Source organism: Dendrobates tinctorius, unplaced genomic scaffold (assembly GCF_039654945.1).
Source record: "Dendrobates tinctorius isolate UK_male_01 unplaced genomic scaffold, ASM3965494v1 ptg000089l, whole genome shotgun sequence".
Taxonomy (NCBI): Eukaryota; Metazoa; Chordata; class Amphibia; order Anura; family Dendrobatidae; genus Dendrobates; species Dendrobates tinctorius.
Window position 1 is genome coordinate 23,063,094 of NW_027361757.1, and position 18,018 is coordinate 23,081,111.

General features: G+C 44.8%; 1 protein-coding gene across 10 annotated transcripts in view; it reads right to left on the reverse strand.

Annotated features, from left to right (window-relative positions):
• Positions 1–18,018, reverse strand: part of LOC141098268 (intelectin-1-like) — a 115,147-nt gene that overhangs the window by 39,335 nt on the left and 57,794 nt on the right. The window lies entirely within an intron of this gene.

The following is an 18,018-nucleotide window of genomic DNA, read 5'->3' on the forward strand; positions in this document are numbered from 1 at the left end:
TAGGGTTAGGGCTAGGGTTAGGGTTAGGGCTAGGGCTAGGGTTAGGGGCGTGTTGGGGTTCGGGTTGGAGTTAGAATTGGGGGTTTCCACTGTTTGGGCACATCAGGGGCTCTCCAAATGCAACATGGCGTCTGATCTCAATTCCAGCCAATTCTGAGTTGAAAAAGTCAAATGGTGCTCCTTCCCTTCCAAGCTCTGCTATGCGCCCAAACAGTGTTTTACCCCCACATGTAGGGTAGCAGCCTACTCAGGACAAATTGCAAAACAATTTTTGGGGTCCAATTTCTCCTGTTACCCTTAGGAAAATAAAAAATTGGGGGCAAAAATATCATTTTTGTGGAAAAAAATGATTTTTTTATTTTCACATCCGAGTGTTATAAACTTCTGTGAAGCACTTGGGGGTTCAAAGTGCTCACCACACATCTAGATAAGTTCCGTGGGGGGTCTAGTGTCCAAAATGGGGTCACTTGTGGGGAGTTTCAATAGTTTAGGTACATCAGGGGCTCTCCAAACGCACATGACACCCGCAGACCATTCCATCAAAGTCTGCATTCCAAAACGTCACTGCTTCCCTTCCGAGCCCCGACGTGTGTCCATACAGTAGTTTTCTCCCACATATGTGGTGTCAGCGTACTCAGGACAAATTGGACAACAACTTTTGGGGTCCAATTTCTCCTGGTACCCTTGGGAAAATAAAAAATGGTGACTAAAAGATCATGTTTGTGGAAAAAATACGAATTTTTTATTTTCACGCCCGGGTGTTGTAAACTTCTGTGAAGCACTGGGGGGGTCAAAGTGCTCACCACACATCTAGATAAGTTCCTTGGGGGGTCTAGTTTACAAAATGGTGTCATTTGTGGGGGGTTTCCACTGTTTAGGTACATTAGGGGCTCTCCAAAGGCAACATGACACCCGCAGACCATTCCATCAAAGTCTGCATTCCAAAACGTCACTACTTCCCTTCCGAGCCCTGACGTGTGCCCATACAGTAGTTTTCTCCCACATATGGGGTATCAGCATACTCAGGACAAATTGGACAACAACTTTTGGGGTCCAAGTTCTCCTGGTACCCTTGGGAAAATAAAAAAATGGTGACTAAAAGATCATGTTTGTGGAAAAAATACGAATTTTTTATTTTCACGCCCGGGCGTTGTAAACTTCTGTGAAGCACTGGGGGGGTCAAAGTGCTCACCACACATCTAGATAAGTTCCTTAGGGGGTCTAGTTTCCAAAATGGTGTCATTTGTGGGGGGGTTCCACTGTTTTGGTACATCAGGAGTTTTCCAAACGCGACATGGTGTCCGATCTCAATTCCAGCCAAAAACGTCAAATGGCGCTGCTTCCCTTCCGAGCTCTGCCATGCGCCCAAATAGTGGTTTACCCCTACATGTGGGGTATCAGCGTACTCAGGACAAATTGCACAATAACTTTTAGGGTCCTGTTACCCTTGGAAAAATAAGAATTGAGGGTGAAAAGATCATTTTTGTGGAAAAAATATGATTTTTTAATTGTATGGCTTTATGTTATAAACTTCTGTGAAGCCCATGGGGGTTCAAAGTTCTCACCACACATCTAGATAAGTTCCTTAGGGGGTCTATTTTCCAAAATGGTGTCATTTGTGGGGGGTTTCCACTGTTTTGGTACATCAGGGGTTTTCCAAACGCGACATGGTGTCCGATCTCAATTCCAGCCAAAAACGTCAAATGGCGCTGCTTCCCTTCCGAGCTCTGCCATGCGCCCAAATAGTGGTTTACCCCCACATGTGGGGTATCAGCGTACTCAGGACAAATTGCACAATAACTTTTAGGGTCCTGCTACCCTTGGGAAAATAAAAATTGGGGTGAAAAGATCATTTTTGTGGAAAAAATATGATTTTTTAATTGTACCGCTGTACGTTATAAACTTCTGTAAAGCCCTTGTGGTTTCAAAGTTCTCACCACATATCTAGATAAGTTCCTTGGGGGGTCTAGTTTCCAAAATGGGGTCACTTGTAGGGGGTTTCCACTGTTTAGGTACATCAGGGACTCTCCAAACGTGACATGGCGTCCAATCTGAATTCCAGCCAATTTTGCATTGAAAAAGTCAAACGGCGCTCCTTCCATTCTGAGCTCTGCCATGCGCCGAAACAGTCGTTCCCCCCACATATCAGGTATCTGCGTACTCAGGACAAATTGCACAATAACTTTTGCAGTTCAATTTCTCCTGTTACCCTTGGTAAAATAAAAAAAATTGAACCTGAAGTATTTTTTTTATGAAAAAAAGTTAGATGTTCATTTTTTTTTAAATATTCAAAAAAATTCCTGTGACGCACCTAAAGGGTTAATAAACTTCTTGAATGTGGTTTTGAGCACCTTAAGGGGTGCAGTTTTTAGAATGGTGTCACTTTTGGGTATTTTCTATCATATAGACCCCTCAAAGTGGCTTCAAATGTGATGTGGTCCTAAAAATAAAATGGTGTTGTAAAAATGAGAAATCGCTGGTCAACTTTTAACCCTTATAACTTCCTAACAAAAAAAAATTTTGGTTCCAAAATTGTGCTGATGTAAAGTAAACATGTGGGAAATGTTAGTTATCAAGTTTTTTGTGTGCCGTATCTCTGTGATTTAAGGGCATAAAAATTCAAAGTTGGAAAATTGCGAAATTTTCAAAATTTTCGCCAAATTTCCGTTTTTCTCACAAATAAACGCAAGTTATTTGAACGAAATGTTACCACAAACATGAAGTACAATATGTCACGAGAAAACAATGTCAGAATCACCGGTATCCATGGAAGCGTTCGAGAGTTATGACCTCATAAAGGTACAGTGGTCAGAATTGTAAAAATTGGCCCGGTCATGAACGTGCAAACCACCCTTGGGGGTGAAGGGGTTAATGCTAAAAAGACCCCCAAAAATATTCCCTGTATTAAGAATACAGGGACACCTTAAATTGCAGCTGTCTTCCATTCATATTATTCAAAGCTACAGTTGTGCTCAAAAGTTTACATACTCCGACAGAATTTTTACTTTTTTGGCCTTTTTTCAGAGAATATGAATGATAACACCAAAAATTTTTCTCCACTCATGGTTAGTGGTTGAGTGAAGCCATTTATTGTCAAACTACTGTGTTTTCTCTTTTTAAATCATAATAACAACCAAAACATTAAAATGACCCTGATCAAAAGTTCACATACCCTGGTGATTTTGGCCTAAAAACATGCACAGAAGTTAACACAAATTGGTTTAAATGGCTACTAAAGGTAACATCCTCACCTGTGACCTGTTTGCTCGCAATCAGTGCGTGTGCATAAACTCCTGAAAAACCCTTTTTCACATCAAGAACTAGAAGCCTTTATTTGAGATCGCCCTAGCAAAAAAAAAGTCCAGGACCTGATGGTTTCACAGCAGAATTTTATAAAGTATTTTTTGAACAATTGTCTCTCGTTCAGGGCTGCCACTAGGAATTTCGGGGCTCCATACTGGCAAAATTTTCGGGGCCCCTTGAGACTCCGCACATGCTCCACCCCAGCCCCGCCCTCCACCCATCGAACTGTCCTCAGCCCCACCGCTCTCTCTTGGAAAAACTCCACTTCTTACCAATCACACATTAACAGTTCCCATCTCCAGATCACACACATAGCTAGCAGCTCGTTATGGCCAAAAGACTTTTTAAATCTGCCACCACAAGGTAGACTCTTTTGGCTCTAACCTATTAAAGGGAAGGTGCCATCCAAAAAAATTTTTTTCAGCAATTGAAAAAATGTAAAGAATTAATGTTTACATTTTCTTAAAAAATATTATCATTTGTTTTTAATTTTGCAAAATATGAAAAATAATTTTAAAAAGTTTGGCATTTCCACTTGTTAACACTAGGGGGAGCAGTTACTGAAATCTGGCACAAAAACCTATGACATCTAGGAACACAGTGAGCCGCCATTTTGATAAGGCCTGCAAAGTTACTGACTGTCTTTGCATGTAAAGTCTGGATCAGAACAGTCCATCAATCAGCAGAAATGTTTCCTGGATTTCTGTGGAGCAGACAAGCAGACGGTCAATCCATGTGTATAAAACACAGCACTCTATGTACAATCCCTCGCACCGAACAGGGCGCCCCCCATAGACCAGCACACGGCTCTCCTGAAATACTCTGTGCTGCTGTCACCCTGCTCCTTCCACCATATATCAGGCCCCTGTTGCCTCGCTTTCACACATCGCCAGGACAGGATCTGAGGAGAGGAATGGGGTCTTCGGTCGCTGAGGATGGCAGGCAGCAAGGATTCTGGGAGCAGGGTGACAGCAGCATAGAGTATTTCAGGAGAGCAGTGTGCTAGTCTATGGGGGGCACAGAGGGAGATATATGGGGGAGGAGCAGGGTGACAGCAGCACAGAGTATTTCAGGAGAGCAGTGTGCTGGTCTATGGGGGGCACAGAGGGAGATATATGGGGGAGGAGCAGGGTGACAGCAGCACAGAGTATTTCAGGAGAGCAGTGCGCTGGTCTATGGGGGGCACAGAGGGAGATATATGGGGGAGGAGCAGGGTGACAGCAGCACAGAGTATTTCAGGAGAGCAGTGCGCTGGTCTATGGGGGGCACAGAGGGAGATATATGGGGGAGGAGCAGGGTGACAGCAGCACAGAGTATTTCAGGAGAGCAGTGTGCTGGTCTATGGGGGTCACAGAGAGAGATATATGGGGGAGGAGCAGGGTGACAGCAGCACAGAGTATTTCAGGAGAGCAGTGTGCTGGTCTATGGGGGGCACAGAGGGAGATATATGGGGAGGAGCAGGGTGACAGTACCACAGAAATCCAGGAAACATTTCTGCTGATTGATGGCCTGTTCTGATCCAGACTTTGCATGCAAAGACCACATTCCCCTCCTCAGATCCTGTCCTGGCGATGTGTGAAAGCGAGGCGACAGGCACAGTCCGGGGTGACGCTGGGAAGCAGGCTGGGGGGGAAATGTAGCCATACAGTAAAGATAAAAATGAGACTCCTCTCTTCAGCTGCCTCACCAGCCCTCCCCTGACTGCACCTATTACCCCTGACCCGTGTGCAGGTGCTCAGCCAGAACCACCCTAGAATGCTTTTAGCAGATAATACTGCCATAGTGTTCTCACATAATACCACCATATACTTCACACATAATGCCGCCATATAGTTCATACCACCATGTAGATCACACATAAAACCAGCAGGGTGACAGCAGCACAGAGTATTTCAGGAGAGCAGTATCACACGGGATAGAATTAGATACACGGCTCAGCAGACAGTATCACACAGGATAGGATTAGATACACAGCTCTGCAGATAGTATCACATGGGATAGGATTAGATACATGGCTCAGCAGACAGTATCACACACGAGAGGATTAGATACACAGCTCTGCAGTCAGTATCACACAGGGGAGGATTAGATACACGGCTCAGCAGTCAGTATCACACAGGAGAGGATTAGATACACGGCTCAGCAGGCAGTATCACACAGGATAGGATTAGATACACAGCTCATCAGTCAGTATCACACAGGATAGGATTAGATACATGGCTGAGCAGGCAGCATCACACAGGAGAGGATTAGATACATGGCTCAGCAGGCAGTATCACAGGAGACAGTATTACAGATATGCCCACACTGGTGAAACTTCCAGCCCCCCCCCAATTATACACTAGACTATGGGCTGTATATATCACTGTCCTCCTCAGACAGCCATAAAAGCTGTCATAAAAAGGAAGGTGCCAGATTACCGGAGATCACTGGGGCTGTGAGTGAGGAGGCGGCGACAGAGCAGGAGGACAGGGGAGCTGGAGCAGGAAGCACAGGGCAGAAAGTGGAGCTCAGCAGATAGCACTGGGCTACAGTAAAATGGCGCCCAGCCACACCTACAGCAGTGAATGGTGCAGCCCACAGGGGCGTGCCCAGTTCACTGCTAATGAGGCTGCAATGTGGGGTCGGGAACCGACCGCAGTCTCCTATGTCCAGGGACGGCCATATCTGCAGACTGTATATGAGTCCTCCACAGATCTGCAAATCAAGATGGCAGCACCCAGTGGCTACATTAAAACATTATTACAAACAAACCATAAATCCTGGTTAGTACAACATTTGCTGAAACAACATGTTTTGTTACTTACTCTTTTTTTGCAAATTATATAAAATTGCGGCACCTTCCCTTTAAACATTTGCTAAAATATCCAATACAATTTAGGTATATTTTTTATGTATTTTTCAATTTTTAAAATGACCAATAATATCACATCCAAAGGGACAAATACCACCACACCATGCCCAGACACCATATTACCACCACATGGTGACCAATAATAGCACATACAAGGAAAAAATACCACCATACCATGTCCAGACCACATATTACCACCAGTGACAGAATAATAGCACATACAAGGGACAAATACCACCGCACCATGACCAGACCACATATTACCAGCACATGGTGACTGGATACTACAATACTGATCATTAATAATAAAACATATTACTATCACCATAAGTGCCATTATACACAGGAGATCTGTACTTAGTATGTAGTGTCTGTGTACAGGTAATACAGTGATCACCGGTGACAGTATACACAGGAGCACTGTATATAGTGTCAGTGTACAGGTAATATAGTGATCACTGGTGACATTACGCACAGGACCTCTGTTTATAGTGCCAGTGTACAGGTAATACTGTGATCACTGGTGACATTGTACAAAGGCACACTGTATATAGTGTATAGTGTCATTGTACAGGTAACACACTGACTCACCAGTGACGTCTCAAGGTAAAGTCCTTCATCTTTGCTTTTCATCCTTCATCCAGCGCAGATCGCCATCACGTCTTCCAGCCAGGGCTCGTCTCTGCAGGAAATAACAGTTATCTAGAGCTCCACTTGCAGAACACATTACTTAATTTTTTTCCCAACTTCTACACTACACCAGATGAAGAAAAAAAGGTGACAAAGTGTCACTCTGCACAGTAACAGAACCTCCCCCCATTTAAAACAGTATCCTCAAAAAAATAAAATAAATACATCACTGCAGTAATAATATCCCTTAATTAGCCCCTATGGTAATAATATCCCCCATCCTGGCTCCAGCCATATTTTCTCTCATCCTGCCCTCATGAGTATCCATTCTGCCCCCACATGATCTCCAGATCCTGCCCCATATGTCTACATCGTATCCATCCTGTCCCATGATCCTGCTAATGTGTCTCCCATCCTGCCCCCTGTGTCTCACATTCTGCCCCCTCCTGTGTCTCACTGTCACATTCTGCCCCCTCCTGTGTCTGTCACATTCTGCCCCTGTGCCTCACATTCTGTCCCCTCCTGTGTTTCACTGTCACATTCTGTCCCCTGTGTCTCACTGTCACATTCTGCACCCTCCTGTGTCTCACTGTCACATTCTGGCCCCTCTTGTGTCTTACTGTCACATTATGCCCGCATGTCCTTTCTGACCCCGTGTCTCACATTCTGCCCCATGATCATTCTGACCCCGTGTCTCGCATTCTGCCCCCTCCTGTGTCTCACTGTAACATTCTGCCCCCTCCTATGTCTCACTGTCACATTCTGCCCCCTCCTGTGTCTCACTGTCACATTCTGCCCCCATGTCTCACATTCTGCCCCCTCCTGTCACATTCTGCCCCCTCCTGTGTCTCACTGTCACATTCTGCCCCCATGTCTCACATTCTGCCCCCTCCAGTGTCTCAATGTCACATTCTGCCCCCATGTCTGCATTCTGCCCCCATGTCTTGTATTCTGCCCCCACATCCTGCATTCTGCCCTCATGTCTCACATTCTGCCCCCATGTCCACTCTGCCCCCATGTCTCGCATTCTGCCCCCTCCTGTGTCTCACTGTCACATTCAGCCCCCTCCTGTGACTCACTGTCATATTCTGCCCCCATGTCTCAGTCACATTCTGCCCCCATGTCTTGCATTCTGCCTCCATGTCTTGCATTCAGCCTCCATGTCTTGCATTCAGCCTCCATGTCTTGCATTCAGCCTCCATGTCTTGCATTCTGCCCCCATGTCTTGCATTCTGCCTCCATGTATTGCATTCAGCCTCCATGTCTTGCATTCTGCCCCCACGTTCTGCATTCTGCTCCCATGTCCATTCTGCCCCGTGTCTCACATTCTGCCCCCATGTCTTGCATTCTGCCCCCATAACTGCATTCTGCCCCCATCATGTCTGCATTCTGCACCCATGTCTTGCATTCTGCCCCCATGTCTTGCATTCTGCCCCCATGTCTTGCATTCTGCCCCCATGTCTTGCATTCTGCCCCCATGTCTTGCATTCTGCCCCCATCATGTCTGCATTCTGCCCCCATCATGTCTGCATTCTGCCCCAATGTCTCGCATTCTGCCCCCATGTCTCGTATTCTGCCCCCATGTCTGCATTCTGGCCCATGTCTCGCATTCTGCCCCCATGTCTCGCATTCTGCCCCCATTCTCGCATTCTGCCCCCATGTCTCGCATTCTGCCCCCATGTCTGCATTCTGCCTCCACGTCTCTCATTCTGCCCCCGTGTCTTGCATTCTACCCCATGTCTTGCATTTTGCCCCCGTGTCTACATATTTGGTCCTGTGTGTCTCCAATCCTGCCCCCGTCTTCATATTTGCCCCTGTGTGTCTCCAATCCTGCCCCCTGTCTCCATATTTGGCCCTGTGTGTCTCCAATCCTGCCCCGTCTCCATATTTGCTCCTGTGTGTCTCCAATCCTGCGCCCTGTCTCCATTCTGCCAGGGATACATACTGCCCCTTTCAAAAATAAAAACTTTCTTCTTACCTGACCTCGCTCCTGTGCCGAAGATGGAGCTGCTGCTGTGTGAGCTGAAAGGACCTGTGGTGATGTCATCGTCATGTTATCAGGGGGCGGAGCTGATAAATGCTGAAGGCCTGTGATAATGATGACGTCACCACAGGTCCTTCAGCACTTCTCTAACTTTCGGATGTCGGGCGCCGTGGCGGCTCTGCTGATGTGTGCGCTGCAGGCTCGGCCGCTCCCATGGTACTGCTGTTCACTCGGCCCCATACAGCAGTAAGGGCTGTCATGCCCTGATGGGGGCCCTGCTCTCATTAATATTACAATCGTTTAATTCCATATCAGAGTCTACTTTCTTTCCTCCCCATTCCACAACAGCACATGCTGCAGTAATTCCCAAGCCAGGGAAAGACCCCAACTCATGTAATAGCTATATGCCTATCTCTTTATTAAATGTAGATTTAAAAATATGTCAAGATTTTGGCCAATAGACTTAAATCCCACCTCCCTCACTTAATACACCCAGAGCAGGTGGGTTTTGTACCAGGAAGGGAGGCATGGGATAACACTTTGAAAACAATAGATATTATTAATCATGCACACATGCCAAAACCGCCTTTAATGATCCTATCGCTTGATGCTGAAAAAGCTTATGATAGGATCTCATGGTCTTCTCTCTCTCAAACCCTGAGCCACATTGGTTTGGGTCCTGTATTTACTTAAAAAAACTTAGCTCTCTACCACTCCTCCTCAGCCCAGCTAAAAATTAAAGGCTCTCTTTTGGCCCCCTTTACCATGAAGAATGGTACTTGACAAGGTTGCCCTCTCTACCCAGTGTTGTATATCCTGATAATGGAGCATCGTCTGGAGGCCATACGTGCCAATCCTGATATACAGGGAACCAAAATAGCGGACTCAGAGTATATAAGTATTCTGCATTTGCTGATGACCTGCTAATTTATTTAACTAATCTACATATTATTACTATTATTTATTTATATAGCACCATTGATTCCATGGTGCTGTACATGAGAAGGGGTTACTTCCAAATTACAGATATCACTTACAGTAAACAAACTAACAATGACAGACTGATACAGAGTGGAGAGAGGACCCTGCCCTTTCGGCTTACATGCTACAGGATGGTGGGGAAGGAGACAGTAGGTTGGTGGGTTGCAGCAGTTCCGTTGTTGGTTGAGGTGATATCACCGGTAGTGGTGAGAGAGAAGGAGGTAGCGGGGTCATTGCAGGCTGTAGGCTTTCTTGAAGAGGTGGGTTTTCAGGTTCCGTCTGAAGGATCCAAATGTGGTTGATAGTCGGACTTGTTGGGGCAAAGAATTCCAGAGAATAGGGGCTATTCGGGAGAAGTCTTGGAGGCAGTTGGGTGAGGAGCGAATAAGTGTGGAGGAGAGAAGTAGGTCTTGGGAGGACCGGAGATTACGTGAGGGAAGGTATCGGGAGATTAGTTCAGAGACATATGAGGGAGACAGGTTATAGATGGCCTTGTAGGTCAGAATTAGTAATTTGAACTGGATACGCTGAGGGAACGGGAGCCAGTGAAGAGATATGCAGAGGGGAGAAGCGGAGGAGTAGCGAGGAGAGAGATGAATTAGTCGGGCGGCAGAGTTAAGGATGGACTGGAGAGGTGTGAGGGTGTTAGCAGGGAGACCACAGAAAAGGATGTTGCAGTAGTCGAGGCGGGAGATGATGAGGGCATGCACAAGCATTTTAGTAGATTGAGGGTTGAGGAAAGGACGGATTCTGGAAATATTTTTGAGCTGGAGGCGACAGGAGGTAGAAAGAGCTTGGATGTGCGGTTTGAAGGACAGGGCAGAGTCAAAGGTTACTCCGAGGCAGCGGACTTCTGGTACTGGGGAAAGTGTGATGTCATTAATTGTTATAGCTAGGTCGGGTAAAGAAGGTCTGTGAGATGGAGGAAAGATGATGAGTTCAGATTTGTCTACATTGAGTTTGAGGAAGCGAGAGAAGAAGGAGGATATGGCTGATTGACACTCTGGGATTCTGGACAGCAGAGAGGTGACATATCTTGCTTCCTTTCCTGATGTCTGAGCTGGCACATTTTAGTAAGTTGGTCCAATTTTAAGATGGATCTCGAAAAATCTGAAGCCATTTATATTTCCCTACCCTTGCAAATGGTGAATATTCTGAAATCTAATTTTCTATTTAAATGGCCCTCAAATAATCATATTAACTACTTGGGCACCATTATTTCGGCAGATTTATCAGAGTTGTTTGACTTGAACTTTGGCCGATTTTTGTCCAGTTTAGAAGGAGATATTAATTCCTGGAACCATGGAGAGTTCTCCTGGTTTGGTCAGGTTAACATCCTCAAAATGACTGTATTGCCTAGACTTTTGTATTTACTACAAAGAATCCTGATATAAATCCCATCCTCCTTCTGGATGAGGGTCCAACGTAAATTCAGCCAATTTGTTTGGTCAGTGGGACGCTCAAGAATTCGTAGTACTGTTTTGGTGCTTTCAAAGGATTTGGGGGGGGTATAGGTTTGCCGAACTGCTGAAAATACTATCCTGCATCCGCCCATGCAAGAATCTTAGATATTTTGCACTGCAGAGAATCTAAACTGTGGGTATGCATGGCCTATGAAATAACATCTCTACTCCATTTAGTCTCAGGCAAACACTCAAAACTATCCACATTCCCAGTATAAAGGGAATTCTAATTGACCCATTAGGAGCATTATCCCCAATAGCAGATAACCCAAAATTCTGATACGGTGTCTCCTCAAGCCTTTTTCTGGGTAGCTACAAAAGAAACCCCTTGTGTTTTTATCATGTGGCTTCTAAGGGTGTATTGCTTTCCCTCTCAGGTATTCTAGGTGATCGGCCACAGAAAGCTATTCTTTTGAATATATTCAACTTTTGCCCATCATTTAGAATGGGTGTGCCCCTTTCTTCGTTTGAATCCCTATGTATGGCTCCCACTAACTCTGTACATGCAATCTCAGATATCTGTAAGCTTCTATTGGATAGTGACCCAGAAATGCTTCCTCCTTTTTGTAAGGCGTGGTAAAGGGAGCTCCATCAATCCTTTACAAAAGGTCATTACAAAAGGTCAATGGTATAAATGTTTCCATCATTCTCATAAATCTAATATAGCCACTAAAGCTCAGGAAACTAGTTCTTAGTTCTACAATAGTATCTATATGGTATTGTGTTCCTTTGGTCCTACATAAATGGTTCCCAGGAGTATCCAACCTGTGCTGGGCGATGTGGGGCTTATGTGGGTTTGATGTTGCATATATGGTGGACGTGTCCATCCTCGGCGGCCTTCTGGGAGGGTGTTCTTAAAGCGATTAAAGAAATGACGGAGGTGTCAATCCCTAAAAGCCCGAAAGCAATTCTACTATTTGTTTCCCATAAAGAAAAAGAAAGGAGTACTATACACAAAAATTTTTTTTTCAAAAAATATATATATTTATTTATTACAAGTACATATATGTAATGCCTAAAATGCAATGAATACGACACATATCCCTAGGTAATGTTATCCAAAGCAAGTTACAGGCAAATTGTATCTTATCAACACCAAGTAATAATTATATTCAATATCATAGTCACCAATAGTTATCATAGATAAAAAATTGCAGTGGATTTACATATATATATATATATATATATATATAGGGACCAGCCCTCAATATCCAGCCAGCAAATTACCAAATAACCCCAAGTTGAACAAATACTTTTTAGTGCTTACCCATGTAGTATGGTGCCTGATTGCTCTGGAGCCACGTGTCACCCCTGACGCGCGTTTCCCTTAAGCTTCATCAAAAAGGGATACACCATTACACATTCTTCCGGCGTTTTATAGTGAGCATAATGAGGTGGAGTATGTCTATCGCGCATGCGTCCCGACGTCATCGCCAGAAGACGCCCACCGCCTCCCAGCATTCACCGAGCGCGCACGTCACGGGGAAATCCCCTATTGACGTCATTTGACATGCGCGCTAGGTACTATGAAGCCGGAAACACAGTGTTTCCCTGGCGAGTTCAGGGCGCATGCGCCAGAAAACAGCCACATCTCTCAAGAAAAATTTTTTTTTTCAATCAAAGCATCATACTACATCCGTATATACCATACTGACACATAATGGATGAAAATTAAAATGGTAATCCCCATACCTAAAGTGTAACATCACCACATAGCAGAGCGGAAGACATTAATGAGAAATATATATATGTCCTAGCTACCATATTCAAACAATAATTCAAGTAATTAATATTATAATCAAATGTGCAAACAATAGTGCAAAGTACAATGCCAGAGTAATATACAATCACATCTCATAAACTGGCAAACATATTCAAACCATAATAAAAATAATTCATAATAGTATGAAAAAATGCGCAAACAATAAAGTGCAAGGTACAATACAGTGAATTCACATATCATAAAAGTTATAATAAAAAATGCATAAATTATATGCCGCATTACTAAACAGTGATACTAGTGAACTAGCGGCATGTGTTGCAGTACTCTGGCATTGTACTTTGCACTATTGTTTGCACATTTAATTATAATATTAATTACTTGAATTATTGTTTGAATATGGCAGCTAGGACATATATATATTTCTTATTAATGTCTTCCGCTCTGCTATGTGGTGATGTTACACTTTAGGTATGGGGATTACCATTTTAATTTTCATCCATTATGTGTCACACAACTGTATATGTCCTTATCCTGGTCAATATGTCCCTAATCCTGGACACATAGGTTCTTGGACCCACAGTGCCACAGGGCCGGACCTGAGTAGGGAGGGGCGTAGCTAAGTGGCTACCTGGTTCTCACTTGAGCTCCTGATAGTTTAGACAGAATAGGCTGCAGGTAGCCGCCAGGTACCACTCCTAAGCAGGCACTGGTACTGCAGCTGCCGATCCCAGGATATGGAGATGGAAGCACTGTACAAACAACTTGGATGTTGAAGATAGGTTCTTGTTCGCACAGGTACCTATCAGGAAACATTTCTGGAGCTCCACATATGGTGGGAGGAGGGGAACCATGTGGAGGCCCAAGAAGACGCTACAATATATGTCCCACATTCTGGTATATATGTCCGTCATCCTGGCCCCATCCTGGTATATTTATATGTCCTCCATCCTGGTCTATATATCCCTCATCTTGGCCCCATACTGGTATATACATATACATACACATATATATATATATGTCCCTCATCCTGATACATTCTGCCGCTGATCTTTAATGTAAAGAAAAAAAATGATTCTACTCACCTTCCCTACGCTTACCCGCCTTGTGACGTCCTCTTCTGAACTCAGCAGCTGAGTTCAGCGTGAAAGCAACGAGAGCACTTGAAGTCACTGCCATGTGTCTGAGAATGCACATGCAGTTAAAGTTTGCGCTGGCGTCAGTGGGCCTCTCACCTGCACCGGCCTTGTGGCAGTCGCAACCTCTTCAATAGCGATCATTACCCCCCTGATCAGAAATTATCTACATGAGAGCATATGTTGTTCTAAAATCTCTATATAATACCTAGCATTCATTTTGCCATTCAGGATATGTAAAGCTACCCTTTAAATAGACACTAATGTAGCAGGGCCCACAGATCACAAGCATCCAATATGGACCATTAGCCTTTAAAACACTTTGAATATCCTACCATATACATTATACAATATGAAAACAATCAGAGATTCTGGAGGATTCAATGTGCACAAGAGATTGTGATCCTTTGATGATATTATTTACTGCAGATAAAGGGATCTTCAAAATCTTTTCAATTTTACATTAACCCCTTCACGACCTTTGACGCCACGTAGGTGTCATGAAAAGTCGTGCCAGAACGACCCATGACGCCTATGTGGCGTCATGACTTTAAAGCCCCCCTGCGGGTCGGGTGACCTAGGTCACTGAAAGGTCACCCGACCCGCAGATACAGGGGGCTTTGTTCTTTGCCACAGGGGGCGTGGCTTCGCCCCCACGTGGCTACGATCGCTCTGATTGGCTGTTAAAAGTGAAACAGCCAATCAGAGCGATAGTAATATTTCATCAATGAAAATTGATGAAATATTACAATCCAGCCATGGCCGATGCTGCTGTAGCATCGGACATGGCTGGAGACACCGATTCCACCCCCCCCCCACCGGCGATCGCCCCCCCCCGCAACTGAATGACAGCGGCGATCTGCCGCCGCTGTCATCATCTGTCCCCCTCCCATTCCCTCTGCTCCCCGCCAGATTCCGATAACCCCCTCACCCCCTCTCACCTCCCCCGGCACCTTCTAAGTCCCCCTGTCGCTCCCGGTGTCCGGCGGGTCCGGTTCATGGGCGCCGCCATCTTAGAAAATGGCGGGCGCATGCGCAGTGCGCCCGCCCGAATCTGCCGGCTGCAGATTCCATTCTTTCATTTTGATCACTCTCACAGTGATCAAAATGAAAGAAAAAGTAAATAAACCCCCCGATTATCACCCCCATAGGTAGGCACAACTAATAAAATAAAGAAAATATTTTTATTTTTATTTTTCCATTAGGGTTAGGGTTGAAAAGAGGGTTAGGGTTAGGGTTGAAAAGAGGGTTAGGGTTGAAAAGAGGGTTAGGGTTAGGGTTGGAAAGAGGGTTAGGGTTGGAAAGAGGGTTAGGGTTGGAAAGAGGGTTAGGGTTAGGGTTGGAATTAGGGTTAGGGTTGGAATTAGGGTTAGAATTAGGGTTAGGGTTGGAATTAGGGTTAGCGTTGGAATTAGGGTTAGGCTTGTGGTTAGGGATGTGTTAGGGTTAGGGCTGTGGTTAGGGGTGTGTTGGGGTTAGGGTTGGAGTTAGAATTGAGGGGTTTCCACTGTTTAGGCACATCAGGGGGTCGCCAAACGCGACATGGTGCAACCATTGATTCCAGCCAATTTTGCGTTCAAAAAGTCAAACGGTGCTCCCTCCCTTCCAAGCCCTGACGTGTGCCCAAACAGTGGTTTACCCCAACATATGAGGTATCAGCGTACTCAGGAAAAATTGCACAACAACTTTTGGGGACTAATTTCTCGTGTTACCCTTGGGAAAATAAAAAATTGGGGGCTAAAAAATTATTTTTGTGGAAAAAAATGATTTTTTCATTTTCACGTCTCTGCATTATAAACTTCTGTGAAGCACTTGGGGGTTCAAAGTGCTCACAACACATCTTACATACGTTCCTTGGAAGGTCTAGTTTCCAAAATGGGGTCACTTGTGGGGGGTTTCCACTGTTTAGGCACATCAGGGGCTCTGCAAACGTAATGACGACCGCAGACTATTCCATCAAAGTCTGCATTTCAAAACGTCACTACTTCCATTCCGAGCCTTGACGTGTGCCCAAACAATGGTTCCCCCCCACATATGGGGTACCAGCGTACTCAGGACAAACTGGACAACAACTTTTGGGGTCCAATTTCTCCTGTTACCCTTGTGAAAATAAAAAATTGCGGGCTAAAAAATCATTTTTTGAGGAAAAAAAGATTTTTTATTTTCACGGTTCTGCGTTATAAACTTCTGTGTAGCACTTGGGGGTTCAAAGTGCTGCTCACCACACATCTAGATAAGTTCCTTGGTGGTCTAGTTTCCAAAATGGGGTCACTTGTGGGGGGTTTCCACTGTTTAGGCACATCAGAGGCTCTGCAAACGTAACATGATGCCCGCAGACCATTCGATCAAGTTGGTATTTCAAAACGTCACTACTTCCCTTCCGAGCCCCGACGTGTGCCCAAACAATGGTCCCTCCCCACATATGGGGTATCAGCGTACTCAGGACAAACTGGACAACTTTTGGGGTCCAATTTCTCCTGTTACCCTTGTGGAAAAAAAATTGCGTGCTAAAATTCATTTTGTTTGAGGGAAAAAAAATGATTTTTTATTTTCACGGCTCTGCATTATAAACTTCTGTGAAGCACTTGGGGGTTCAAGGTGCTCACCACACATCTATATAAGTTCCTTGGGGGGTCTAGTTTCCAAAATGGGGTCACTTGTGGGGGGTTTCTACTGTTTAGGCACACAGGGGCTCAGCAAATGTAACATGACGCCCGCAGACCATTCCATCAAAGTCAGCATTTCAAAATGTCACTACTTCCCTGCTGAGCCCAAACGTGTGCCCAAACAGTGGTTCCCCCCCACATATGGGGTACCAGCGTACTCAGGACAAACTGGACAACAACTTTTGGGGTCCAATTTATCCTAGTACCCTTGTGAAAATAAAAAATTGGCAACTAAAAAAAATTTTTTTAGGAAAAAAAAAGATTTTTTATTTTCACTGCTCTGCATTATAAACTTCTGTGAATCACCTGGGGGTTCAAAGTGCTCACTATGCATCTAGATAAGTTCCTTAGGGGGTCTAGTTTCCAAAATGGGGTCATTTGTGGGGGAGCTCCAAAGTTTAGGCACACAGGGGCTCTCCAAACACGACATGGTGTCCGCTAACGATTGGAGCTAATTTTCATTTCAAAAAGTCAAATGGCGCTCATTCCCTTCTGCGCCCTGCCGTGCACCCAAACAGTGCCCCCCCCCCACATATGGGGTACCAGCATACTCAGGACAATCTGGACAACAACTTTTTTGGTTCAATTTCTCCTGTTACCCTTGTGAAAATAAAAAATAGCGTGCTAAAATATCATTTTTGAGGAAAAAAATGATTTTTTATTTTCACTGCTCTATGTTATAAACTTTTGTGAAACACTTGGGGGTTCAAAGTGCTCACTACACATCTAGATAAGTTCCTTAAGGGGTCTAGTTTCCAAAATGGTGTCACTTGTGGGGGAGGTCCAATGTTTAGGCACACAGGGGATCTCCAAACGCGACATGGTGTCCGATAACGATTGGAGCTAATTTTCCATTCAAAAAGTCAAATGGCGCTCCTTCCCTTCCGGGCCCTGCCGTGCACCCAAACAGTGGTTTATGACCACATATGAGGTATCGGTGTACTCAGGAGAAATTGCCCAACAAATTTTAGGATCCATTTTATCCTGTTGCCCATGTGAAAATGAAAAAACTGAGGCTAAAAGATAATTTTTGTGAAAAAAAAGTACTTTTTTTTTACGGATCAATTTGAGAAGCACCTGGGGGTTCAAAGTGATCACTATGCATCTAGATAAGTTCCTTGGGGGGTCTAGTTTCCAAAATGGGGTCACTTGTGGGGGAGCTCCAGTGTTTAGGCACACAGCGACTCTCCAAACGCGACATGGCAAGCGCTAAATATTCCAGCATATTTTCCATTCAAAAAGTCAAATGGCACTCCTTCCCTTCTGAGCCCTGCCGTGCGC